Source organism: Rhinopithecus roxellana, chromosome 13 (assembly GCF_007565055.1).
Source record: "Rhinopithecus roxellana isolate Shanxi Qingling chromosome 13, ASM756505v1, whole genome shotgun sequence".
Lineage (NCBI taxonomy): Eukaryota > Metazoa > Chordata > Mammalia > Primates > Cercopithecidae > Rhinopithecus > Rhinopithecus roxellana.
The window spans coordinates 44,323,690-44,350,678 of NC_044561.1; the positions used below are offsets into that span (position 1 = coordinate 44,323,690).

General features: G+C 51.1%; 1 protein-coding gene across 3 annotated transcripts in view; it reads left to right on the forward strand.

The window, feature by feature from the left end:
* ABCG1 (ATP binding cassette subfamily G member 1) overlaps window positions 1–26,989 on the forward strand; it is a 78,456-nt gene that overhangs the window by 11,997 nt on the left and 39,470 nt on the right. Inside the window, exon 1 of one of the 3 annotated variants that reach the window (XM_030914833.1) lies at window positions 3,856–4,032. The exons of the other annotated variants lie outside the window; for them this stretch is intronic. The gene's annotated coding sequence lies outside the window, so the exon portion shown is untranslated. Of the gene's footprint in view, window positions 1–3,855; window positions 4,033–26,989 lie in introns of those variants that run through there. 3 annotated transcript variants of the gene reach the window in all.

The window sequence follows — 26,989 nt, forward strand, 5'->3', positions numbered from 1 at the left end:
TTTGCATGGCGTGCTTTCTCTCCAACAGGTGAAGCGATTCTCAGAAATCAAATTCACCTCCCAAGATTACCTGGAGGCGAAGTTCAGGTTGAGAACAAACGTAGTCATATCTGGGGCTTTAGAACATTTTCTTTCCTATCTGCAGTCAGGCCGTGGCCTCCACATGGTGATGCTCTGATGGAACGCCATGTCACCTCATGCTTTGAAACCCAACCCTCCAGCCTCATCCTTGCCAAAAACCAGAAGGCGTTAAATACTCCGGGCAGCGCCAAGTCAGATTATCTGTATTGGTTTGCTCCTAAGCTATAAAAATGCATTTGGACACCTTTCTCAAATTCAGGGTTGCTTTCTCATAATTTCCATAGCCATTTCACAAGGCCTGTAATGACGGACCATCTAAAGTGCATGGAAGGCACCATTAAGAAATCCTTTCAGGAATTCCATTAAGGGAAGACTGGATTCCGACCAAGTGCTGGTGACTTGATCCAACATGCTAGAACAGGGAGGGGAGGCAGCCCAGTTAAAGGCAGAGTGTGGAGATCCTGTCGCTAGGGGATTTCAGAGGGGCAGGTGCTCAAGCTGAAGGAGGACTGATAGTTCCCTAGCATGAGTGAGTTACTTTTGTCCTTCTTCGAGGCTGTTATGCTAAGGTGGGCTTTCTTGTGGGTCCACAGGACATTTCTTTTAGTCCTTCACCTTTATTGGAGGCTACAGCTGATTCCTGGTGCGGTGTGGTGGCCCCAGGCCACTTGCAGGGATGGCTTGCTTGAGGCTGGGGCATTGACAAAGAGGAGCCCAATGCCTGCGTCTGCCTTGGGGAATTCAGAGGACTGGAAAACCCTTCTTTTCCCCGCAGGGGCCAGTTCCTAGGTTCTTAGTGGCCCCCAGGGTGGGTAGGCGGGCTACCACTCAGGCCCTGAGGGGTAGCATTCCTTTGGTGATGAGGTCTTCTGGCACAGTTCTGACCCCTCTGCCTTACAGGGTCCCAAAGAGGCTTTGAAAAAATGTTGAGAATGGACCAACTCTCACAGCAGATTCATATGAGATGAATGTTTAGCCACTATGTGCAAGACCAAAGGGGTTTGCTACTTTCTTGGACAGGTTTCACATCCAAGGGGCCTAGATGCTCCCCTCCAGCCTGCACATTGTCTCCCTATGAGCATGTTGCATGGGAAACCAAACCCTCACCAGCTGGAACCCGGGATCTGGGTGTGTGACTCCTTAGTGTGGCATTGTTAGCTGTGGCAGCCTCCCTGGACAAGGCTCAGATGGCTCTGCCAACATTGGCCTTGGGGTCTCCTTTTCTCTTTGCCACCCTCGGATTGGCAGGTTCTTTATTTGGGCACGTTAATACTTTGTCATTTTCCCGGAGAGTGCTCGTATTCTGGAACCATCTGGCCCCTTCAGTGCGACTCTGTAGGACTGTGCCCTGCTCCATGGGGGTTGGCGTCACTGTTTAACTGTTGAAGGATGTTCTTACCACAATCATTTTCACCTGCATGGTGGGTGCCCCCCTGCCTTCCTCTACCGCCTTGCATAGGCTTGTATCTTGAAAAGTTCACATTCTCAAATGGAGGCCCTCCTTATAAACCAGAACCTAATCCACCAGTCCAAGAAATAACCAAAGGTGACATTTTGCTGAACACGACACCGTTTCTTTTGTTTATAAATTGGCAGGAAAAAAATGTTTAGAACCATACACCTGCTCTTTCTGAGTTCAGTTCTAGAATCAACAGATTAGCGATGAACAAAGAAAACCATGTAGGTCAGATTAAATATATCTTGAAGGACTAAACTGTAAAACTAGGGATTTGTCATGGAGGTGCATTCTCCATCAAACTCATGTTGATGAAGTTCTGACACCTGCGTGGGAAAGCTTACTCTCAAATAAAATGTACCCAGTGCCGACTGTTTTTGCTCACATTGTGAGAAAAGGCAACAAGATGGGTTTTCAGTCATGAGTGGTGGCGAGTGGGCCTGCAAGGATCCAGTCTGACCTGCAGCCAAGAGTTTTACTTCCCACTTTGTCAGCTGTGTGCTGTTTTGTCACCTTCGTGCTCTGTGGGGTAAATGGCACTTGGTGTCGAAAGTAAGACACACCAGGGTGACTTCAGGGCTGTGATTACATCCAGCTGAGACCTATATTTAGAGTCCAAATCTTGGAGCCAAAAGGAGTTGTGCTGCCGTAGCCTGCCCTCCTGCCCCGTGGAGGGAGCCTTCTTTCACCATTCCTGACAAGGGACAGCCAGCTTCTGTCTGAGCACTTCCAGCAACCAGGAACTGACACCTCCCAGGCAGCCGGACTATGTTTGCACAACTCTCATTCTTAGAAAATGCTTCTGTCTGTTGAGCTGAAATCTGTATCTGGGCAATGTTCATTTGTGGATCCAGGTTCTGTTTTTTGAAACTCTGCAGACCAAGTTAATCTTGGTCTTGAAATGAGCTCACAAGTTAAGGGGAAAAGCCCAGCCAAGTACAGAACAATAACCAAATACATTACAATCCAGGCTACCTCAAGAGGAGGAAATAAGAAGTACATGGCCCTTGCAGGAAATGAGATCAGAGTCCTGCTTCGGGAGGTGGGCATCACAGCAGCATCCGCAGGGGGCAGGGCAGTAGGTAGGTGCCCCTGCTGGAGGGTTCTTGCTGTCTATAAACTGATAGGGATGGAACTTGCTGGAAGGGCAGAACCTGAGTCATGTTCTTTCTGTTTCTTTTACTGTTACAAGGCAACTTGGTGCCTTCCAACCAAAAAAGTCCCCCTCTCTGATATCTCAACTGCTTATCTTGAAAGTGAACCTTTTGGCAGGAGTTTTGTGGGATTTCTCAGTTGTTATTTCTCTCCTCCCACAGTTTTGGGAGAAGGTTTTTTGTTTGTTTTTATTTTTATTTTTATTTTTTTTTAGATAACTGGTGTTTACTGAGCAAATCGTGTTTGCTTTATTTGGCGATTTGCCTCATTAAGCCTTAGGGGAGTGGCATGGGACACACATCAGTATGGGCATCTTCTCCAGAAGGGAAGGAGGGTGGAGGGGGGACAAGGGCCTGCCCAGGACCGCTGGCAGGTAGGCAGCAGGTCCAGCACTGGACTTAACACCTGGAGTCCCAACTCCCTGCCTCTATAAGTGCCACTGAGAACTCATCTCTTTGCAATCGCTCAGACCCAGGTAATAAAATTAGCTGTGTTGAGTTTTCCTTACCCAAGACATAAACCCCAAAGCCTGCTGACAATGAGGGGCTACAAAAGGCCTCTCCTCCTCCTGGGGGACGTGTTCCGGGAATTCTTTCATAGATGCAGGTATGGGGGCATCTTTGGCCTCTGTCCTTTGTCCCGAGCTCCCCGCACGTGGCTGGGGGCTGCACTGGACACCTCTGCCCACCCTGGCCCTGGGGTTATCAGGCCACCTGGCCTCCACCCAGACGTTCCCTCCCAGGGCGGGATTCATCCTGGCCCGTGGTGATGTGTAGGCTCCTGGAAGGCCGGGCTCTGCCCACTGAGTGGCAGCTCTAACGCAGGCTCTCCATACTGAGTAAAAGCCCGTCCTTTCTCTGGCTGGTGCAGGTGCTGACTCTGCAGGCCTGTGGACGCAGGCTGACGTTCGCGCCTTTGCCGGAGCTCAATGCCCGGGAGAAAATAGCGCTGCCGGAGCCCCTCGCTCGCGCAGGTGCGGGCGGGGCGGGTGCGCGCCGCCGCGCGTGCGCAGTGCCCGCCCGTCCGCCGCCGCCGCCGCCCGCGCCAGGGTTACTCCCGGTCAACGCTCGCTAGTAACCTCCGCGGCTGAGCGGCGGCGCTCCGCGCGATTGGCTGCCGGCGCCCAGCGCTGTTGCCAAGCGGGAGGAGGCAGCTGCAGCCCTGAGTAGGGGTCGCAGCCTCCCTGGGACAGGGCCGGCCCCATGCATAGGGAATCAACCGGGCAGTGCCAATCCCAGCGCCCCACACGTCCTCGTGTTCCCCTCCCTGGGTCCAGGAACACCGGGCCAGGAAGCCCGAGAGCCCTGGTAGTACGAAGAGTCGCCAGTGTGGACCTGACGGTGAGGTGTTGCCACCTGGGGCGGCCTGCGGTCCCTTCAGGCTTGAGCAGTGACTGGGAGACCCCGGGAATGGAAATGACGCGCAAATGCTGGTGTGGCGTCCGCAGGGGAACGGCCCGCCGGTGTGTGGGGTCTGCGCCTCTGTGGCTTCAGCAGCATCGGGGAACTGCGGGAATCTTCCAGATTCCTGTTTAAATCAGAGAGGTCTGTCCACGAAAAGAGTCAAACTAAAACATTTAAAGAGATTTATCCTGAGAGATCATGGCCCGTGACACAGCCTCAGGAGATCCTGAGAACACATGCCCAAAAGGGTCGGGAACAGCTTGGTTTCATGCTTTTAGGGAGAGGTGAGGCAGTGATCAGTACTTTAAGATGTACATTGGTTCCGTCCAGAGAGATGGGACAGCCCAAAGGGGGCCTTCCGGGTTATAAGTAAATTTAAAATTTTTTCTAATTGGTTATTATCGATAAAAACGGATGTCTGGATTACGATAGGGGGCTGTGGGGACCTAGGTTGTATCATGCGGATGAGGCCTCCAGGCAGCAGGCTTGAGAGAGAACAGACTGTAAATGCTTCATATCAGACTTAAGGTATGTGTTGATGTTAATGTTATAGGGTATGATAAGGCATGTCGGACGGACCCCCACTTCCTGTCATGTCCTGAAGCAGTCTTTCAGGTGAAATTTTAGAGTGCCATGGCCAAGGAGGGAGTCTATCCCCATGGTTGCAGGGGATGGTTGCCTTTGAATTTTATTTTTGATTTACAGGTCTTCAGGTGGCACAATTTTCCTAGGAGACAGGTGATTTTTGATTCCTTATAAAACGTGCTGGTTTTGGTTTCAGCTGACAGTGTGGGGTGGAGCTGTAAGGGAGCCAGGGCCTCCTGGGGTGGGTCCGAGCATGTGTGAGGCTTCTCTGGGGTCAGCACTGAAAAATGGCCAGGATGGGGTTTGGAACCTTGGAATTGCCCTTGGGAATCTGCAGCGTTGGCTCCGCTAAGCCTGCTGGAATCCGGAGATCATGCTGCAAGGTCACGTTTCCCGGCTGCCTGGCGAGTCACTTCCACCCTGGGCAGGTTAGAGGCAAGGACAGATCACAGCTGAGCTTTACGGAGTGTTTTCCAGGGCATCTATTACAGTTTTTTGTGTGTGAACCCTTAAGTGTGATAACAGACATCGTTTCCACCAGCTGTACTCTGTTTGAGTAACTGGAAGGCCTGGGGCCACCTGGGTGGATTTGGAGGTGCCACGCTTTGCTGTCTCTGGAGACCAGGGCCTTCTCTAGACACCCAGTGGGACTAGTTCCCTTGGGCATAATTTAGGTGTTTTGTGAAATGTTAAACATCATCTTTCAGATGCTTTGCTCAACCTTTTGGGCTCCTGACCAAATGCAAAGAGACCCAAGGGCTTGCTTTTCCTTGCAGTCTTGGGTTTTCGTTGCCTGCTTGCTTATTCGATTTTGTGACTGTGGAGCTCACATTTCTGTAAGCCCATATAGAAATTACAGTTTCCAAGCCAAAACCCACTAAGCCAATGGGGGAACACAGGAAACCAGAGATGGTGGTGGATGAAAATCTTTGCAACAAGAAGGAAGGGTACATCTACAATAACTATGGTGTTACAGTAAGGATGTGTGTCACTAACATGAGAATGGACTCTACACAAAAGTCTGTTGAAAAAGGGAGGAGCCCTTTCACTAAGTTTCATATTTATCAACGCTCACATTAAGAATTACAGCAGAAGCTGCAGGTTTCCTGTTTCTGAAGATCTGCAAATGAGTTTGTCCAGAAAATGGCTGTGTCCTGAATGGTGTGAGCAGGAGGCCATCCAGCCTTGTGCCTCTAGGCCTCCTCCCCTTCCGTTGTCATAAATGTGCCATGTGCCCTGGCCCAAACCCAGCAGCCTTTCTCTGAATTTCATCTGGTTTAGAGAGGAAAATGGGCAGCGCCAATTCATCACCTTCTCTCTTCCCAGGGGCGTTCTGTGCTTCTTGAGAACTACCCCTGAATCTCTGAGTTGGCTAAGTCTCTAGAATATGAATTTCAAAGAACTTAACCTGGCCAGCTCCCTTGGAGCTCTTTTTTCTCTCCCAGCTTTGCGTCTCTGCAGCCACTCCCCATGGGCTGGCCAGGCTGAACTGCCTGTCATTCTAGCATTTGTGCTTTCTTTGGGACACACCCTCTACCGAGAACCCACCTCATCTCCCCAGGCTAGGGGAAGCCTTCCTTCATTCACCCTTACCCCCGTGGCCAGGAGAGTCTTTCCTGGTTATGATCGTACTCCTCTGCCCCTATGATCGTGGGTTTATGGCGCTCACCGTGGGATTTTGTGCTTCTCTTCTGAGCTTCCAAAGTTACCCCTGCATCTCAGCTGCCCAGCCAGCACCTGGCTCAGAGCTGGTGTGCAAATGAATGAATGGAATCACAAAAATCTAAATCACAGTAGAAGAGCATATACTTTTACCCTTAAAGACAGCTTGGTAGAGAGGAGAAGTGGAGAGGAAAAACAAGAGCCTGGAGATGCTGGGCTGTTTTGGTCTTCCCTTACTGTGTCAAACCCATGAGCCACCTCTGACTAAGCTTCATGCAGGTGGTTTCTGAGGGCTGTTTCTTTGGCCTCACTTACAGCACAGTGGATAGGCGGATGGGCGGTTGGGGAATGGTAAGAGCCTGGATTCTGGGTCAAGCAGCCTGCTCTTGAATACCAGCTCCACCTCTTCTTAACCATGTGACCCTGGGCCTCAGTTTTTTCATCTACAGAACAGGGCTGTTCCAAGTGCCAAAATGAGAGGATTGGAGTGAGGATAGCAGAGGTCATCAGTACAGCCAGGGCTGGCACACAATAGTGCTCAAGGCATTTTAATGTTACAGGTCAAATTTTGCTAAAAATTGTTTTTTTGTGTTGTTGGTTTCATGAAGCCAAACACTTCTCCTTCTAGTAATAATAGTATTAGCTTGGTATTTATTAGTCTGTGAGCAGTAACTTACTCTGTCTTCACAGCAACCCTGCAGTCAGGTTTTCTCCCCATTCCCTTTGAGGGAGGAAGATGCTGTGGCCGGGAGCAGTGAGGGCCTTTGCCCAGGCAGCACGGAAAGTGCCATCTCTTACACAAAATGGGGATTTCAAGTCTCAACACCCTGAGCTCTCTGCTTTTTCCCAAGACGGGCTACATGCTCCCTGGAGTTGTCCTCCGAGAGAATTTTTGTATGGTTCCTTTTCTGAGACTTCTCCTGGTTTCTTACTCATGGCTCATATTGTGACTAATTTCAGACATGTTAAATCCCTCTGTCTTGAAACTTGTGTACTTGAATGTACAAGACAGGTAAGTCTTATTATTTCTGAGAGCTCTCTCAAGTACTTTCAGATCGCTGGATGACAAGCTTTGCATCTTTGAACTATTTATATTTCAGTTTCTACATTTGTGAGTTACTGGATGGAAATTTCCACCATTGAAACAAAGCTTGGCAAGCAATGTTACACTTCAGAATTTGGCTCATTGGCACGGTTGATGCAGGTTATCTTAGGAGGATGTGAGATGTTATCAGCTCCTGTGTGTTTTAGTCTTGTGGCTAGATCATCATGACTGAAAATTGAGGATGTCGTGCCCACTGCTCTGGTTTTCAGCTCGTGGCAGGGACAGGTGGCAGCAGCGCTGGGGTTGGTGGGAGCCACTGTCTCACACCCATTGGCAGGGTGTGAACGTTGTTCTTGGATTTGCAAATATTTAATGTAAATCCATTAATGTTGTAGCTTTATAGAAAATGCACTTACTCTCCTTTGCGGTAATACTAAATTAATATATAACAAGGAGGTTAAGATGAATTGAACTATATGTGGAGCTTAGTTAAAATTTTCTTTCTCCCCCTATTTATTTCAATAAAATGATTTCAGGTGTAGCACTTTTTAGCAAAATGCCATCAGTAAAGGAGGAGGCAGTATAGGACAGAGCTTGGGAATATGGGCTCCACGGTAAGAGAGTCTGGGTTCAGAACTGGCTCCACCACCCACTAGCAGGGCAACTGGTGACTTATCCCTCCTGTAAAAAGGAAATATTAATAATAAAAATATCCATCATTAGATCAAATAGCTTGATACCTATGAAGCACTGTGATCAGCATGTGGCACTTAATAAACCATGGCTACCCTTCTTATATGTGATGTAATAAAATCATAATATCTTAGAATCATTAAGATGGATCAAAGCCTTTTAGTTCTCATTCTAAATGTTAAGTGTGGCTTGATACCTTAGGCTTTAGAAATGAAAGGGAAAGAGCAAGGATATACTTGGTGGCCACTGTTGACTTAGCATTTCCTAGGCACTGGGCTGTGTGCTCAGAGCCTCACACCTACGGGCTCCCATGAGCCTCATTGCTGCCCTTTGAGAGGGGAGGGGCGAGGGCAGGTGGAGGGGCCTTGTCCGGGGTCACAGGGCTATAAGTAGCAGAGCTAAGAGGTGACGCAGGTAGCTGCTTCCAGAGCCCCACACTGGTCCCCTGACTGGGCTACATCTTGCCTTTGTGTGTCTTTGGGTGACCCATGCTCCTAGAGCCAGCTTCCAGTTGGGGCAGAAGACCTTCCGGGGCCTGGCCTCTGACTAATACGATGGCTACTGCTCATCTACTCTGTGTCATAGATGCTCACACCACTTGGGTGATGAGCCTTTGTCACGTGGCCTCTTCAGAATCAGCGAGCTGGGCAAGGGGCCTAAGCTCCAGAAGGTTCCCCTTTGGTCATTTTTGGGTGTCTGCTGATTGCCAGGCTTCCAGTATCTCACCACTCAAATTGGAGCCCCAGAAAAGGATCATGATGTCATTTCATCCCCTGGGCCGTGGTTGTGGGAGCCCATGGTGCCTTCTGCAGGGCCCCAGAGAACGCTGTGTGCTCATCTTGGGACAGGCAGGAGAGGAGGGCAGGTGGCAGGATGAGAGCGCCTGCGGCCTCCAGGTCACACAGTGTTATGCCAGGCCATGGTGCCTGCCATGCTGAGTCTCCAAAAGCCACACGAGGTGCTGCTTCCGTGTTATCAGCGAGGAAACCGTGGCCTGGAGACAGGTGGATGATGAGTTCAAGTTCCTGCTGCCAACAGGTGGACCCCAGGACCAAGCCTAGCCCAACTGACACCTGGCTCCTCCTGTTTGCTCTTCGAGATCATATGAAACAGCCAGTGACTGCCTAGGGCCATAGTCCTTTCCATGAACTTGAAACATTAAAATGTTTACTGCCTTCACACTTATGGCTTAAAAAGTCGTTTGTGTTTTCTTTGAGGTGGAGTCTCGCTTTGTCACCCAGTCTGGAGTGCAGTGGCACGATCTCAGCTCACTGCAACCTCCGCCTCATGGATTCAAGTGATTCTCCTGCCTCAGCCTCCCACGTAGCTGGGATTACAGGCACCCACCACACCCAGCTAATTTTTGTGTTTTTAGTAGAGACGGGGTTTTGCCATGTTGGCCAGGCCAGTCTCAAACTCCTGACCTCAGGTTATCCACCCACCTTGGCCTCCCCAAAAGCTGGGATTATAGGCGTGAGCCACCACGCCCAGCCAAAAAGTTAATTTTAATGAGAATGAAGCCACGTTGTTGAAAAGTCTGATGAGCTTGGGAGGTTGTCTAATGGTGGAGACTACCAGCCAGTTCTCATGGCCTGGACCAGATTAAGCCCTATTGTCTGTCTTCTGGGAGAGTAAACGGCATGACCAGCACAGGCCACGCTTGGTCACACCCACCAGATGTGTGTTCCCGTACCACGCAGGGGACTGAGGGCACTCAGGTGGGGACTTAGGAGGGAATTCAGGGCGTGGGCAGACCCTCTGAAGGACTTCAGGAGGCTTGGGATCTGGAATGGATACTCGAGCCTGACGGTCAGCAGTCCTGGTGAATAGCATGTTGGTCTCCGGGAGTCTTATCCTTCTGACTGTCACAGACACGTAGTGAGAGCCCTGGCCACGTCCAGACATGACTGCCTCTTGGGATTCTGATGGAGATGACCCTGGCTGGGCCGCCAGCTTTCAGCATCCATTTATCATAAAAACCAGGTGCACAGCGGAGATGCTTTTTCCCTCATGACATCTGTGAGCTCACCGTAAATGGAGAGGGAGAAATGTGTCAGAGTGTGTTTCTGTGGGGAGTTTAAAAATCCATAGGGCAGTCATCCCAGCGGTTTGGGAGGCTGAAGCGGGTGAATTACTTGAGGTTGGGAGTTCGAGACTAGCCTGGCCAACATGGTGAAACCCCATCTCTACTAAAAATACAAAAATTAGCTGGGCGTGATGGTGCACGCCTATAATCCCAGCTACTCAGGAGGCCGAGGCACGAAAATCACTTGAACCCGAGAGGCAGAGGTTGCAGTGAGCTGAGATCATACCACTACACTCACAGCCTGGGCAACAGAGTGAGACCCTGTCTCAAAAAAAAAGAAAAAAATAATCCATAGGGTGTTTATAATTTCATACTGTTTCCTAAGAGATTCTCTTGTATTAAAAATGCCCTGCTAGGTGCAGTAGCTCACACCTATAATCCCAGCACTTTGGGGGCTGAGGCAGGAGGATTTCTTGAGGGCAGGAGGTTGAGACCAGCCTGGGCATCAGAGACCCTATCTCTATTTAAAAAAAAAAAAAAATAGCGAGGCATGGTGCATGCCTGTGGCCCCAGTTACTTGGGAGGCTGACGTGGGAGGATCACTTGAGGCCAGGAGGTTGAGGCTGCAGTGAGTCATTATCATGTGACTGCACTCCAGCCTGGACAACAGGGCAAGACCCTGTCTCAAAAAAAAAAAAAAAAAAAAAGAACTCCCCATGATGTTTTTGGTTACTTGTTTTACAAACATGCTTGCCATTGAAAGCACAAAATAATGAAATCCCTTTCTAAAGCTCATGGGACCAGCCACAAAGTAGACTCCAATACATTTATTTTAAGCAAAGTTACAAAGCACTTGCAGTTCTTACTACTGTATTTTGATTTTCTGAGTTTCCTTTAGGAAATATTGGCTTTTTAAAAAGACTATACAATGGGCCTGGCACAGTGGCTCAGGCCTATAATCCCAGTGCTTTGGGAGGCCAAGGCAGGAGGACTGCTTGAGCCCAGGAGTCCAAGACCAGCCTCAGCAACATAGCGAGATGCTGTCTCTACAGAAAATTAGATTAGCAGAGCATAGCAGTGTGCACCTGTAGTCCCAGGCACTGAGGAGGCTTTGCAGGGAGGATTGCTTGAGCCTAGGAGTTCAAGGCTGCAGTGAGCTATGATAGCACTGCTGCATACTATCAGCAGTGCTGATAGCAGAGACCCTGTCCCTAAAAACAAAACAAAAACTCAAACTGTACAATGAGAGAGGAGGCGGGAGCTGTATTATAGGTGTGTGGTATTTGGAACCAAGCGGTGACGCTGAGGAGGGCGGAAGGAGCATGATGAGAGGTGGCCGGGTGACTTGGCTGCTGGAGAACGCTGGCTGTTAAGGGACATTCATTCTGCTCCGGCTCTTGTGTTATTTCACACTTTCCACATCCCAGTCCTTCAGAGCAGACCATGAACCGGAGCAGTGACCCATAGAGTTCTTTGTTGTGTCTTTTGGTTTTTGTGTCTTCAGAGGCTGAAGTGCAATGAGGCAATCAAGTGAGCTCCACCATGGCCCTGAGGGCTTGTGAAAATGCTGGTGGCTGGGCCACACCCGGGGGGGTCTGAGTGAGCAGGTTTGGGGTGGGCAGGGTTCCATGTCTAATAAGTACGGGGTGATGCTGCTGTTGCTGGTCCAGGGATCCCACTTTGAGAACTGCTGAATTAGAGTAAAGAGGAGTTGATGGCCACGTGGCAGCCACCCTGAGCCCTGGGAAAGTTGGAACAGGAGGTGGCGTCATCCACATTTGCACTGCAGGCAGAAGTGAGGGGCCTGCTCTCCCGCAGTCAGGTGGCCTCAGCATCTCACCACTCCCAGGCCTTCAAAGTCAGCTTTCCTTGTGAACCTGGGTGGTCAGACAGAGATGCAGACAGCAGGGCCAGGTGGTGTCTCACGAGTCGCACTATGAATTTGGGGAGCCTGTCGGCCCCTTTCCTCTGCAGGAATGGGAGTAAAAGCTCATGTCCTCCAGGGTACCTCCTTATGGGTGGTGGACTGTTGCACACCAGGGAACAGGGCAGAAGTGCCTGGATTCAGCAATTTATATTATTATTTAAGAGGTGCAGATTTTATTTTTATCTTAATCTGTTTCACAGAACCGAATTTTAATACCGTGTGTGTGTGTGTGTGTGTGTGTGTATGTTGGTTTGCAATATCACCTGGGTGGGATAAAGAAGATTAGGTTTCTTTCTGCTTATTTGTAAAACCTGTTTAAGCTGCAGTAAGATTGTCATGATCTCCATCATCATCTGATTTATCCCCCAGCCAGTTCCTCTGTAAAATCTGGAAAGACAGCAGTTGCTAAGGGGCTGCAATAGAGGATGGGCGTGACAGTGGAGAGGTGTCTGTTGCAGGATTCATGAGGCCCTGTCCAGATAGCGGTGGTGGAGAGAAGCAAAGAGAAGTGCAGTTCTATCTAACCTAGATAACCCTGGAGCAAGGAAGACCGTGAGACACCACCCGTGGGGGTGCAGGGGCAGCCGCCACAGACGTCGTTTGGCTTCATGAAGCTGAGTTGAAGATGGGTACCCTCTGTGGCCCAGCACTTTCGCTTCGACCTGAATACAGTGCTCTCAGCAGCACTGTTTATAACAACAACAAGACTGGATACGACCCAAATGTATCCAGAAGAGTGAATAAGCCGGGCAGGTGCGGTGGCTCACGCCTATAATTCCAGAACTTTAGGAGGCTGAATAAGGTGAACTGTTTGAGCCCGGGAGTTCAAGAGCAGCCTGGGCAACATGGCAAAACCCTGCCTCTACAAAATAAAAAAAAATCTAAAAATTTTTAAAAAACTACCTGGGCGTGGTGGTGCAACCTGTAGTCCCAGCTACTTGGGAGGCTGAGGGAGGATTTTTTGAGCCAGGGAGATTGAGGTTGCAGTGAGCCATGATTGTACCACTGCACTCTGGCCTGGGTGACAGAGCAAGACCCGTCTCAAAAATTAAAAAATGGAAAAAAGAAGAGTGAAGAAACAAACTGTGATGGGTCCCACAGTGGAATATTACAGAGCCCAGAAAATAAATGAAGCACAATTACAGGCGTCAGCAAGAACAGATCTAATGGACAAGATAATGTGGAGGGAGAAAAAGCAATTCCTAGAACACATGCTGTGTGATGCCATTTCTAAAAACTTCAAAACATTCAAAAGTCACCAAAATTGTTAAAGGATAAATATGAACATGGTGCAAGATAGAGAAAAACAAGGATATAATACCATTCAAGAGAGTGGGGATATCCGGTGAAGGGCAGGGACTGGGATGAGGGAGGGGCACCAGGGCTGGGGAGTGTTGCTGAAATTACCACTTGGGTGGCTTGTGGGCACATTTATTTGTCATTGATTTATTCATTTATTTTTCTTCCTCGCATCTCACAAGCAAGTGATCTGCACAGAGAGTAAGTGTCATGTTGTGTGTGGACTCTGGAGCCAGACCACTCAGTTTAGGTTCTGTTTCTGGTCAGTGTTGATTCTGCTTACTAGCTATGGTTCTTGGGGAAGGTTATTTTAGGTCTCTGGTGCCTCAATTTTCTCATCTGGGTGTATTGAAATATGGACCTTGCAGCGTTCTGGTGAGAATTAACTGAGTTATGTATTGATAATTAAGTGAGTTAATGTATGTGAAAGTTTAGAATCGTGCCTGAGGCATGGTGGATCTATATAAGCATCAGCTATTGTCATCATCAGCATCATCATTTTGTAAATGTAAGGCAGTTTGAAATCAAAAAAGTAAAAAGACAGTATGGAGCTGTAAAGAAGTGAGAGGGAGGGCCAGGCACGGTGGCTCACGCCTGTAATCCTGGCACTTTGGGAGGCTGAGGCAGGCAGATTGTCAGGTCAGGAGTTTGAGACCAGCCTGGCCAGCACGATGAAACCCCGTCTCTACTGAAAATACAAAAATTAGCCAGGCATGGTGGTGCGTACCTGTAGTCCCAGCTACTTGGGAGGCTGAGGCAGGACAATCACTTGAATCCATGAGGCGGAGGTTGCAGTGAGCTGAGATCGCGCCACTGCACTCCAGCCTGGGCGACAGAGTGAGACTCCATCTCAAAAAAAAAAAAAAAAAAAGGCTGGGCGCAGTGGCTCACGCCTGTAATCCCAGCACTTTGGGAGGCCGAAGCAGGCAGATCACAAGGTCAGGAGATCGAGACCATCGTGGCTAACAGGGTGAAACCCTGTCTCTACTAAAACTACAAAAAAAGTTAGCCGGGCATGGTGGCGGGCACCTGTATTCCCAGCTACTCGGGAGGCTGAGGCAAGAGAATGGCGTGAACCTGGGAGGCAGTACCCTCCATGTGGACTATTCCTGAGTCTCATTTTCACTGATCGGAACATAACACAAACGTGCTTGTCTCTCTTGCACTTACCCCTTTCTTCCCTGGCATGCTGTGCTGCTGGGATGGAGGCTGGGTCAGGAGCCTAACAAGGGGTGTGTGCAGGGTATAGTAAGGTGGTCCCCAGACCCCGGAGGGATCAGCTTGGGAGAGATGCACCAGACACATGAAGGGAAGCAACAGCAGCGCTAAGTGGCATTGCTGGCAGGAACGGCAGGATCACAACACAAGGGCAACAACAGAAACGAACACAGGGGCAGCTCAGCGCCCAGCAGACGTGAACTTGCCTGACCATAGCCCTGTGAGGAGCTCGGGCTGTCACTGTCTCCTCTGGGTAACAGAGGCCCATGTCGGTGACCTACCCAGGAGGGAAGCAGGATTCGGATCTGACTAGTTTGCCTCCAGGCCCTACTGCTTTGACTCTCCTGATGGTAAAATGATGAGTCTGCAAATTGAACAAATAGATGTGAGTGGCCCTGGTGCTTGGAGGAAGGAGGTTTGCTTTAGGTTTGGGCAGGAAAGGGAGGGCCTGTATTCATGGAGGCCCAACCAGGTGGCAAATGCTTCACAGTCCTAATCTCATTTTGTCTCCCCAGCAGTGCCAGGTAGAAGGAGGTATGTATTGTTACCCCAGTTTACAAATGAGATAACGGAGGCTCAGCGAGATATGCTAAGTTGCCTTGAGTCCAAAGATGACTAAGGACTCGATGTAGGATTTAAGCTGTGGCCAGCCACCCTGTGAAGTTTACTTGCTTCTTGGGGCCACAAAACTGGCTTGAGGAGCGGGCAGGACAAGGTTGGGATGAGGATAGGGTAGTCCTTCTCAATGGGATGAATGGCAGCGGCCAGCACATGTTTGGGAGACTCCAACCAGACCAGCCTGATGTGGGGGAGGTGGAGGCGAGGCGGGGGGAATGGGAGACGGGTCTGGAAGGGCCCAGTTGTGGAAAGACGGCCTTGAAGCCCAGGCCTAGGCACAGTCAGTCCTGGAGGGAGACAGTGGGGGCCACCCAGAGAGAGCTGGCGGTCTGTCAGAATCCACTGGAGCCCCTACCATTCCCAAGCAGGCCACGCCAGCACTGGCCTTGGGCATGGGAGGGCCTCCCAAGTCATGAGTGGGCCCAGAGTCCTTGCTTTACTTTACAAGACAAGTGCAGAGCTGAGGCCCAAGGCTTGCATGTGGCATTGTCTCAGTGTCCGTCGAATCCGAAAGGACCAGGGAAGCTCAGGAAGCTGGGTTCAGAGTCATCCTTCTGCTTGGCGGCCACCCTGGCCATGCCACTGGGTTGCTGGAAACCCCAGCGGTGGAAACGGAACCGCTGCCTCTCAAGCTCTCCCCACAATGCTTCTTGGATGTGGCCTTGCACGGGGGCAAGTGTTTGATGAGAGCATCTCCGGCTCTGTGCCATCACCTGGACGAGAAGGAGCTGTTGGCCGCCATTCTCTCCAGAAATCTCAGTAATGTAAATGTTCAGGGATAGCAATAAGACCTCGCAGTTGTCAGCTAACTCCTGCTTCTGGAAGCTTTCCAGATCTCCCTGCGCCTACCATTGTGCCTGTGCTGGATTTCTGCTCGTTTTTCCTTTTTCTTTCAGAGTTTGAACTTGGGTTTGGGAGGATGGTAATTTGATATATTAGAGCAGCAATAATGGCTGTCATTAAGCAGAACCCAGCTCCTTACTGTCTGTGTATGGATGGGCCGAGTGCGAGCCAGTGTGTGGGGCTGGGATGCCTGAGAGCACCGAGAAACACAAAGCCAGGGCTGCTGGGCAGCTGGGGCAGGTTAGGGACCCTTCTTTCGTTGTCCTGTTCGAGACTCAGCCGTGGCAGCTTTGGAGGGTCTCTGGCTTCTGGTTGACTTTGGACTATGATTTTTCTTTAGTGGGGTTGACTCTGATGTCATTCAGTTTGGAGATGTGTCCCAAATAAACCTTTAATCACAGAAAAGGTGTTTGGAAGGACAAGCGGCACCTTCCTGGCCCGGTGACTGCAGGTTAGGGGGTCACCCTCCCGTTGCCTGGCCTTCCCTCCTACTTCCCAAGCAACCACCTCTGGGGTTTGGCATTTTGAGGGTTCCCCACTTGGATTTTAACCCCCGTTGACAGCAGGTTTAGGAAAGCCAGCAGAGGGAAGCCCTCTTCCCTGATGTCATCTCAGTCCAGGTGGTGTTGGGGTGAGTGAGGTTCTGGTGCCTGGGGAAGCTGTTGCTTGAGGATAGCAGTGGAAAGAAGTTTCGTGGCTGCTGCCTGTGTGTTCCGCAGAGCACCTGGCAGGAGAGACTCACCTTCCCAGCCCCAGCACGCCTGGATGCTGCATTAGCACGCCGGGACGGACATGGTCGGAACTTCAGGATGCAGTGGGCGAGATGTCTAAGATCCAGATTGCCAGCCTTGGAGCAGCTGGTGGGACAAAGGCTGTTCCCAGGGATTACACCTGCCTGGGCCTGCATCTAGAGAGGATCCTTTCAGCTGGAGATGCAGGAAGTTGGCAGAGCTGGGGTAAAGGGCAGAAACATAAAAACCTGGTCAGTAACAGCTGCAGCTAAGGCGGATGCCCAGAGCAGCTCAGAGAACAAGACCAGAGATGAGCCAGCACTGGTGTCAGTGGGGGGATCATCCCAGCCATCATGTGGTTTGAGGGGAAGCTAGGACCCTGCTTGGTACAATTCAGCAAGGTACAGAAGAATGTGCATTCCATCATGTGGGTTCTGCTTCTCTCCTGAAGCCTCTGTCAAGAGCCGCTTTGGATCTTGGTATGGAGAAACGCCTTTATTTGGCCAGACCCATCTGGCAGAGGCAGTCACGATGCCATTGGACCCCCAGGCAAGCAGTCCCTCCTAGAGAGAGAGGGTCTTGGAAGGCCTGTTGTGACCCCCATGATACTCTGGTTCCTAGGGAACCCTAAAGGGAAACGGCAGGTGAATATGGATTTCTGTCCTTTCTGCCTGCCAGGTTCCTGAGGGACACCTGACGTCACCGTGCCACTGCGCCCCTTGTCTGCAGGGTAACTTGGCTTTGAAGGAGCATCATGGGACCCTCTGTAGGATTGGAGGTGAGATCAATGGACCTGCCAGCTGTTACTGTTGGGATTACAGGGAAGTGAGGAGGTTGTGTGTGCCTCCTTGGGGTCTGAGTGCCTCCTTGGGGTGCCTAAGGGAGACTGAACATCATTTTGGTGATATTTATTGATGTCCCTACTCCCTTTGCACGGTATTTATTGCTGTGATTACTCCCATCACTTGTGGGATGCTGACCTGTGCATAGCACAGTTCAAAATACTCAATCCGAGCAGACAGGAAGGAGACAGCTGCTGTTCCTTAGAATTAGGGGCAGGGATGAAACCCATGAGATGAGGAGGCTGGTGAAGGAAAGGGACTGGGGGCAGTGGAGGGATGGAGAAATGGACAGAAGGATGGATGGGGAATGCTGAATGTGAGGGAGACCCCAGAACCAGGATGACTCAAGAAAACAACCCTTGGCTGTGGCCAGGTAACCATGTTAAGGCCATTAAAGTCATGCTTGGAGAAACCACATAGATGCTTGCAGCTTTGCCTGTCATCCAGTCGACTTCAGAGCACAGCATCGGTTCGAAATCCAGCGGCAGATTTTCATAGTCTGACAAATTAAATCAGCTGTTCTCCTGGCGCCAGAGAGGGCTTCCTGCCCCACACTCACTGGGGGGGTGGTAGGGAGGGGTGGCCTGTTCTTTGCACACTAGTGGGCAAATGATACTGTCTTCATTTTATGAGCAGTTCTTGCTCCCTGTGACTTAGAATCCCTCATGTGTGTTTTCAGATCCATTTTGATGTTATTAAGCCCAACTTCCCAGACTTTCTTCCTGTTCTCGTTGTTGGCACAAAAGCCCCCTTCCTGTTTCAGAAGGTGCAAAAAGCAAGAAGAGGATTGATCAGTGCATGGCTTTGCCACATGATCACAAAAATGGAGGCGGTTGATGAGAAGGCCCTTGGGCATTAGGGGGAAGATACAAGTAGGATAAAAAGGAAATGTCACTGGATGTCGTAGAATGTGGATTTCTGTCCTTTCTGCCTTGGGCTTGCTCTTGGGGAGGGAGGAAGAGGGGTCTGGGAGAACAAGACAGTCCGTTTGAGAAGGAGCCCCTTTCAGCTCAGGGCTGAGATGAATGGGGAGTGAGGGGGAGGGGAGGGAGTGCAGCGCAGCTGGGCTCATCCCATCAATGTTGGCATCCAGAGAAAAATCACGGCTTTGGGTGGGGAAACTGGGTCCTGCTGTGTAGTTTTCAGATTGAGGTTGATGTGAGACTTGGCGACCTTATTGGTGCTATTGACATAATTTAAATAATGGGAAGAATTTTATTCTTAATAGTTCCAGCCAGGTTTAGAAGCCTGGAAAAAGACCAGTTCTGCTTTTAGAAGTATAAAAATACCGCAGGGATGGAAAATGCTTCATGCCTGACAGGCAGATGTAAATGATTTCCAGTTATATTTCAGTACCTGCGCAGGGGCAGGGCCCCGTTGCTAGTGATCTGATGAACTAGTCAGCCTGTGGGGTGCGGTGTGCGGGGGGCGTGTATGTGCACACAGGATGTGTGTACATGGTGTGTCCGTGTCAGCATATGATTGTGCGTGCATGGTGTGTGTGCACGTGATGTGCATGTGTGTGTATGGGTGGATGTGTATGTGTGACTGCATGGTATGAGTGCACACGTGTCCGTGTGTGGGTGTGTGCATGCGCATGTGCCTATGTGCACATGGTGTGTGCATGGCGTGGGTGTGTATCATGGTGTGTGCGCGCACTGTGTGTACAGGGCAGACGCACTGAGGGCCCCTTCAGTTGTAATAGGCAGGAGGAAACACCAGTGAGAATTTCAGCTGTGAGCTCTTCTCTTCCCCACTTGGGGCTGGGATGTTTTTACAGAAATCACAGAGCAGCTCTCAGAGACCACACTCATTGTTTCTTCTGGTTTTATGTGTGTTGGCTTTGCCTTTAATCCATGCTCAAGCGCCCCACCTGTTTAGAGGGGACGTGGCCCTACTTTCAACGAAAATCTCCCCAGTTCTCCTGCTGCGGCCTCTCGGGCTCCCGGGGAACAGCGCCCTGAGCCCTTCTCCTCAACTGGTGAGTTCTACAGGGAATGGGGCTATGGTTGATAGTGTAGTCTTTGGGAACTTTTGTTATTAGACAAAGGTCCACTTTGTTTTCTAGCCCATCTCTTTGTGTCCCCAAGGTGATCCAGCTGGAGCCAGGGGGCCCTAGAGCAGTAGCAGCCATTGAGGGGAGCCACTGGGAGTCAGGTGCCTTGACTTGGATCCAGGTGTGCACACTTTCTTTCCAGGGGTCTCTGGGCGAGCCCTGTAGCCTTCCCAAGCCTCCGCCTGTCTTGTGAAACCTGCATGTGATATACCTCCCTCTTAGGGCTGCTGCAATCATTTAGGCAGATTAATTACACAGGCACAGGGCTTAACCCTGAAAGGCCCCGTAAGTGGTTTCCCATACAAGAAAGATGCTAGCAGTGTAACAGGCAGAACACTTACCTGCCTGCCCTCCCTCCAGGAAGTGGTCTTCCAGCTGCTGCCCAGTTTACAGAGGATGGGCCCTCTCTGATGGGGCTCCGGGGCATGGTCAAGAGAGGCTGGTCTGTACCACCATTCTCTTGGCCAGACTGTAGTGTCTGCACCTGGTCCCTACTCACACCTTCCTGCCAGTGTATCCAGAGTACCCGGAGTATCCATACCCTGGCTGGGTGTACTGGCTACAGATGACTATGGCTCCAGGTCACCTGTGTGCCTGGGTGATGAGAAATAATGTCACAACAAATATCCCATCTGCATTCTCTGGGACACTGACCCATGAAGAGAAAGCAGTTCTCCCAGTTTTTACAGGCACAGGTCAGCTCTTGGAGTGCCGGGGACAGGATTGCCACCAGGCAGCCCTATCTGCTCCTCCCAGAGGCTGACGGCTTCTTTGCATTCAGAAGGATCTGGGAGCATTGCAGGAACAGGCTCTGGCTCTTCAGAAATGATCACGAGCTTAAGGATCCGGGTCTGCAATGTTAAGCCTTAGGTTCACTCTCCTTGGTGGGAGCGCGTGCCCTCCCCAGGCTCCAGGACCCAGTCAGGATTCTTAATTCACGTGGCTGTGTCCGCGCAGCTGTCACTCCTTGAAATGAAGAGCGACCCCTCTTGCCATCATTCTCACATTGCTTGCGTTTTCCAGCATGCCTTTTGTTGTGATGTTTTGTCTCTAATTACAACTCCAGCAGCCAGTGTTTATTAAACACTTGTAATATGCTGGACTCAATATGAGGCATTTCACACACATTCTCTTGTTTGGTCTTCACAGACACCCTTAAGGTTAAGTACTCATTCATGCCCATTACCAGATGAAGAAAACACATTTTAAAAACTCAAGGAACTTGCCCAAAGTCACACGGCTAATTAGAGGCAGAACTCTAGAGCCCATTTGGAAATTTCAGGGCCCATTGGAATCACCTGGGTCATGCCCCAGGCCTGTTCCATCAGAAGTGTTTCTCGGAGCTCCCCAGGAGATTCCAGTCAATCAATGTGCAGACAACGTTTTGGGAACCCAGCTGGGCTGGAGTCTATGTGGAATATCCATGGCACCCGCAGCCTCTGCAGCATCTGGCCTGAGTTTTTCTTCCCATTGCCTGGTCCTATAATAAAGATACAGGACTGGTGAATACAAACAGCGTTAGCAGGATGTACTTGGAGCTCATTTGGCAGTGGGAGTGGACGTGCTGGGGGCCATCCCCCCTCCACCTGAAGCGTTCTTGTCCTAAAGCATATTGCTGAGACAGCTGTGTAGGGCACGGCGGTGACCCTGGGGAAGTGCCGTGCTGAGAGCTCCAGACTCCAGCCAGCCTCCTTACTTTGGACACATTTGCATGATGCTTACCGCCTTCCACAGTGGATGAAATATTCCAGAAATCAGAATGTGTTGAAATGTGTGGCAAAGAAGATAGTCATACTTGAAGATGTGCTTACACTGGACACTGAACTGCATACACAGTCCCAAGAGGTCTCCCTGCACTGCAAGGCCCGTGCTAGAAAAGGTATTCTTCAGGAACAGAGTGAGGCTTCATGAAGATCCTTCCCTCCATCCATCCCTCCATTAATCCTCCCCTCCACTCATCCCTCCACTCACCCCTTCATCCACTCCCTCCATCCTTCCACCCATTTCCCCATCCACTCCATCAGCCTCTCCATCCATCCCTCCACTCATCCCTCTACTTACTCCATCCATCCTTCCTCCCATTTCCCCATCTATTCCATCAGACTCTCCAACCATCACTCTATCTATTCCTCCATTAATTCTTCCCTCCACCCATCCCCCATCCCTCCCTTTGTCTCTCTATTTCTCTCTCCATCCCTCCCTTCATATCTTCCTCTATCCTTCCTCCACCCCTCCCTCCATCCCTCTTTCCATCTTTCCCTCCATCCCTCCTTCCATCCCTCCTTCCATATCCCCCCATCCCTCCCTCCATATCTTCCTCCATCCCTCCCTCCATCCCTCAATGCCTCCCTCTCTCCGTCCAGAGTTCACCACATCCCGAATCCCCAGTGCTGCACTCCTGAAACTCACTCTGGGATTTGCAGTTGGGGGTTGCCTTGAACATGTTCCTAGTGTACCTGATTGAAGTTTGGAAACACCCATATCTCCATCCACTCCATCCGTCCCTCCTTGCATCCCTCCATCCATCCACTCCATCAGCCTCTCCATCCATCCCTCCATTAGTCCTCCTCTAGAGCATTCTACTAGAGAACAGCCAAGGTCAGCCTTCTTCTGCCTCTCAGGGGAGCAGGGCGCCTGCTGGCAGCTGCTCCAAGACTCAGGATGAGGTCTGCCCCCTGCAGGTGGCTCTGAAGGCTGCAGCTCTGGGTGGTAACCCCAGCAGCAGCTTTGTTCCCTAATTAGGAGGGCACAGTGGGTGTCTAGGAGCACCCGGGAGAGAGCTGCTCCAGAGCTTTCTTTATCAGCTGACAAATCAGCCTTCTCATGTGAGGGGAGTTTGAATCGTTCACTCCAGAATTCTGGAGAACCGTAGGATTCAGAGCTCCTTGAGGGCATCGTCAGTCCTTTCCCTTGTTCCTGGTGGTGATCCAAGCTTGCCTTTCTCTCAGACCCGCCTCAGTTGTCCTGTTCTCATACTCTGTCTTTCCCCCAAGAGCACAGGGTGCATCCCCAGCCTTAGCTGGGTTTTCTTCCACCTTGCACATGCCCCTGCCTGGGAGACATGACTTGGTGTGAGAGAGACGACATCACGTTCACAGATGTCGCTGGTGCTGGGCTCAGCTCCAGAGTTCTGGAGCAAAGTCAGCAAAACACAGCCTGGAGATGAGATCTGTGCTCTGCTTGAGTTTGTAAGTGAAGTTTCATTGCAGTAGCCACCGCCATGCACATGCACGTGGCTGCTTTAGCTTCTGCTAAACTGGAGAGCTCAGTGTTTATGACAGACGGTGTGTCCTGCAAAACCTAAAATATCTGCAATTCGGCTCTTTAGGGAAAAGGGGTCTGATGTCTGGCCTAGAGGGCTCAAGCCTTGTCATCATGCCCCCATCCAACCGTCCACTCAAGGTGCATTAACTGAGGCTCCTTGTCTGGAGTCGTCCTGTGGGCCCTCAGACTATGGAGGCAAATCGAGTGGCATTGCTTCTGAGGAGCTGGCCATTACCTTGTTTACTAAGTGTCACTCATTTGATAAAAACTGGCAGGATTGCTAAAGCCATGTGTTTGTAACCCAGTGGGCATTTGCACGTGCATTTAATTCACGCAGTTACTCGGTGATGGGTGTTTACCTGAGGGCAAGCAGCTTACGGATTTGCCACTTGCCGCAGTTCACAGTTTAGGAAGAGGCAGAGTTGGGGTGTTTTCTCATTAGCCCATTGCCTCCTCCCTTTGGATGGAAGAAAGGAAGAGAGCAGGGGAGAGAGAGGTCTATGGCAAAGGGGCACAGCAGGAGAAAGAAGACCCCTCATATCTTCCTCCCAGGCTTGAGCGGCCCTGAAGCTCAGCAGCTGTGGGTTGGACCGTGGCCTGGTCTTCCCCTTCCCTGCTGGCTTCTTCAGGGCAGTGCGGCATCCTACATGTGGTCAGTCCAAGTCCAGGGAGGGCCACATCACCTGGGAGTGGTCTCTGTCAGTGGCAAAGTCTTATCAGCGACTCATGGGGTAGGAAGGGCCAATGGTTGGGGTTTTCCTGGCGATCCCACGGAGGAAGGTGAGGATGTGTTGTGTTGCTTCTCGAGTGAAACTGGCCACAGGGCCCTAAAGGCATTCAGAGTAGATGCTCACTTCAACCCTGCAGGTGGCATTGGGCGCTGGGCGTTTCTAGGACCCAGCTTCCACCATGGAGCTGAATGGTGGCCAGGCTGGGGCCAGGGCTCCTCTCAAGGGGTCCTGAGATGCTGAGATCTGTGACGCTGCTGCTCCTGCCAGGGGCTCATCACCTGTGAAAACGGAGAGCCTGAGCGTGGGCCAGTCTTCCTTCCCAGCATTCCCTCTCCAGGATTTTGTTTGGGTTCTTTTGCAGTTGAAAAGATTTTCAAAAGAGCTCACCAGAGTGTCTGAAACCATGTTATTTAAGGAGGAGAAGAGCCATGTCAGAGGGCCCAAACTCCCCAGTGACCCCTCCACCAAACACACACCAACTGGTGGCATTAGATGTCACAGTGGAGCAGGATGGACTTCTTACTTCCCCTCTCAGTCTTTGCACTCAGCCCCACCCAGCTGCTGCCCGGGAGCCAAGGAGAGAAAAATATCCTTTAGCAGGAAGGAAAGAAAATAGAGGCATCCCAGAAACTGAACAAGGACCCAGAAAGCAAACCCCACCTCTGTTCCCCCATGAGCTACCCACTTTTCCCCACAGCCCCACAGCTGTGCACCTCCCTCTCTCCCGTTTTCTGCCCTCTAGTACAGGAGTGCTCTTGCCCCCCGCCCCGCCACCCTGGGCAGCTCTGGAGTCCTGCTGGCTGCATGTTTACTAAACAGAGCCATTTGTGAGGGGATTTCAGATACCCTGCTGTGCTCAGGCCAGGGTGACAGTGTTTTGATGTTTGCGGTTGGAAAGCTGACCTCCTGGATGTGGGGCGATGGGAGCGGCCGGTGGGAACAGTACTGTCTGCACGGCGTCTTCTCCCATGAGAGAGGATGACTCCTGAGAAAACAGACAGGCAGGATAGGAAACTCCGTTGCAGACTCCCTGGCCTGGCTGAAGGGGCACAGAATCCACGGGCGCCTGGGGAAGCTTGGGCAGCTCCCCGCCCCCTCTCTCCACTGAAACCCCGAGTGTCCCTCTGTATATCAGGGACCGCCCGCTTGTGAGGAGACGCATTGCCTTGCCCTGACTTGGAAGAAGAATGTCCTGCCTGCCCCGGCCCCCTCGGGAAGCTGGCGGGTGAGTGAACAAGACAAGGATGGCGAAACACGCTGCGACCTCGGCTGCAGAGCTCCGTAAACACAGGATGGCCTCTTGTCCCTGCTGTTTATCCACAGTTATGTTTATGGCGTACTTAACTCGCGGAGAGGTCAGAACGCTGAGCTATCAGAGTGACATTTGACATTTGGACAACCACAAAGCAAGGCCCTGATTCTCTGCGGGTACCCACTTCACCTGGTCCCAGCCCAGCCCAGTGCAGGTGGACAACACGCCTTTGTTGGTGCTGCTGGGAAACAAAACCCAATGACCGATCTTCCCCAGGGTCTCTTGAGAAGCAGCAGGCCCCTTTCCAAACCGCAACTCATTCAGTGAAACCTGAGTGAGCCAGTCACTTGCTTATTATTTTCTGCAGGTAACCAGGACTGGGGGCCTAATGGTTCCCAAGGGGCTCAGATCGCTTGGTTGCTGGGCAGGTGGCAGGAGAGGTTTTTCTCACACGAAGGTCTGGGGAGCGTGCATTTGGCTTGGGGAAGCATGTTTCCTAGCAGGGGCTGCAAGGAGTACTTCATGTAAGCAGGGCTCGAGTCCTCCCTGAAGGACAGGAGACTTTCCCACACCCTGGCAACAATTCTCCTTTTTTCTGAGGATGTTTTGTAGGATGAAAACTAAATTGAAAGATAAAGGTCAGTTGCACAAGTGAAGATCCTTTGAATGGGCATAGGAGTTCTTATGGCCGTAGCTTTCAGAGCGTCTCACTGCACCAGCGCTGCGAGTCACCCTGCCCACACCTGGGTGGTATTCTTAGCCTCAGGTGACCCACAGGGTTTCTTCTTTATGAGGGGAAAGGCCTGAAATTCCTTCTCATCCTCTGTTCAATATTTCTTGCGATATCAGACTAAATGCACAATTCTGGATTGAGCTGACCCTATTGATTCAATGGGAACGTGCCCACTCGGAGGAGGAGGGAGAGAGGAGGGGAAGGGCCAGGAACCGCTCTGCGGGGCCTGGCAAAGGCACTCGTGGCCCTGGGCGCAAGAGCCGCCTCTGGATTTGGCAGAAGGGATTGGAATCTTGCATCCTCTGCTGACCTACCGCGTGGCCTTGGGCAGGTCATTAACCCTCTCCAAGCCCTTGAATGTCACCTGTAAAAGATGGAGCAGGATGCAGCACTCACTGCTGTGAGGCCTAAGCAGAGTGACAGGAGCAAGGCTGGCACCATGCCTACCCCAGTGAGCTCTGGCCCGGTGAGGCCCATTCTGTGACTCATGGCCTCTGCCCGGGGACTGGGTTGGCCCTGCCTGTGCCTCCTTCAAGGGCACATTTCTGCAGAGGAAAGGTCTCCCAGCCCCCAGCGATGCTGCTGTGTCCCGTGACTCTTCCTAGGTTTTCACAGTTGACAGGTATCAGTGTCTTTGTGAAGCACTGTTAGCTAATGTAGGAAATGTAAACATTCAGTGCCTTCCTGAAATTCCTTCTAGGCCGGAGTCACCTTGTCCCAGGGGCTGTCTGGCAAGCGGTGTATCCTGGCCACTGCAGCTAACAGGGCTTGTGGGATTGCTGGGGGCAATCTCCATCTCAGAAAGGTGCCTTGATTTTTTCATGGGCAAAGGGATGTTGCCTTCATTTCCAAGGGAGGAAACAGTCCTTTTTATTGTTTGTTCTGGAAAAGTTGTATTTCTTTGTTTAAAAATCAACACCTTTGGGGGTTTACTTTAGATTTAAAAGCAGTTATCCCTGAAATGACAGGAAGGGGGTGAGAGGGAGCTCCTAGGAGCCGGCCACGTCCCGGTTCTGATCTGGGGGCTGGGACCCCGTTGTGTTCGATCTGGAAAAGCGCATGAAGCTATGTGTTTACGGTCTGCACACTTCTCTGTGTTTTCTACACCTCAGCAACGTTTATAGCAAAACATAATTACTCAGAAGTGAACACAGCAGGCATGTTTCCATGGCCATTGTCTACGGGCTTCCTGATGATTTCTGTCCCATCCACTGGGGAGGGGTTTGTGCTTACGTAACACAAGACAGAGGGAGCCAGTGACCCTATAAAAATGCCTGAAGTAGGTTGATCCTGCCGTTACACTCTGGGGAGGGGCCAGGCAGCTGGGCCTGCAGTGGCCTCTGGACATTGCCTGATGGCTCTGGTCCCA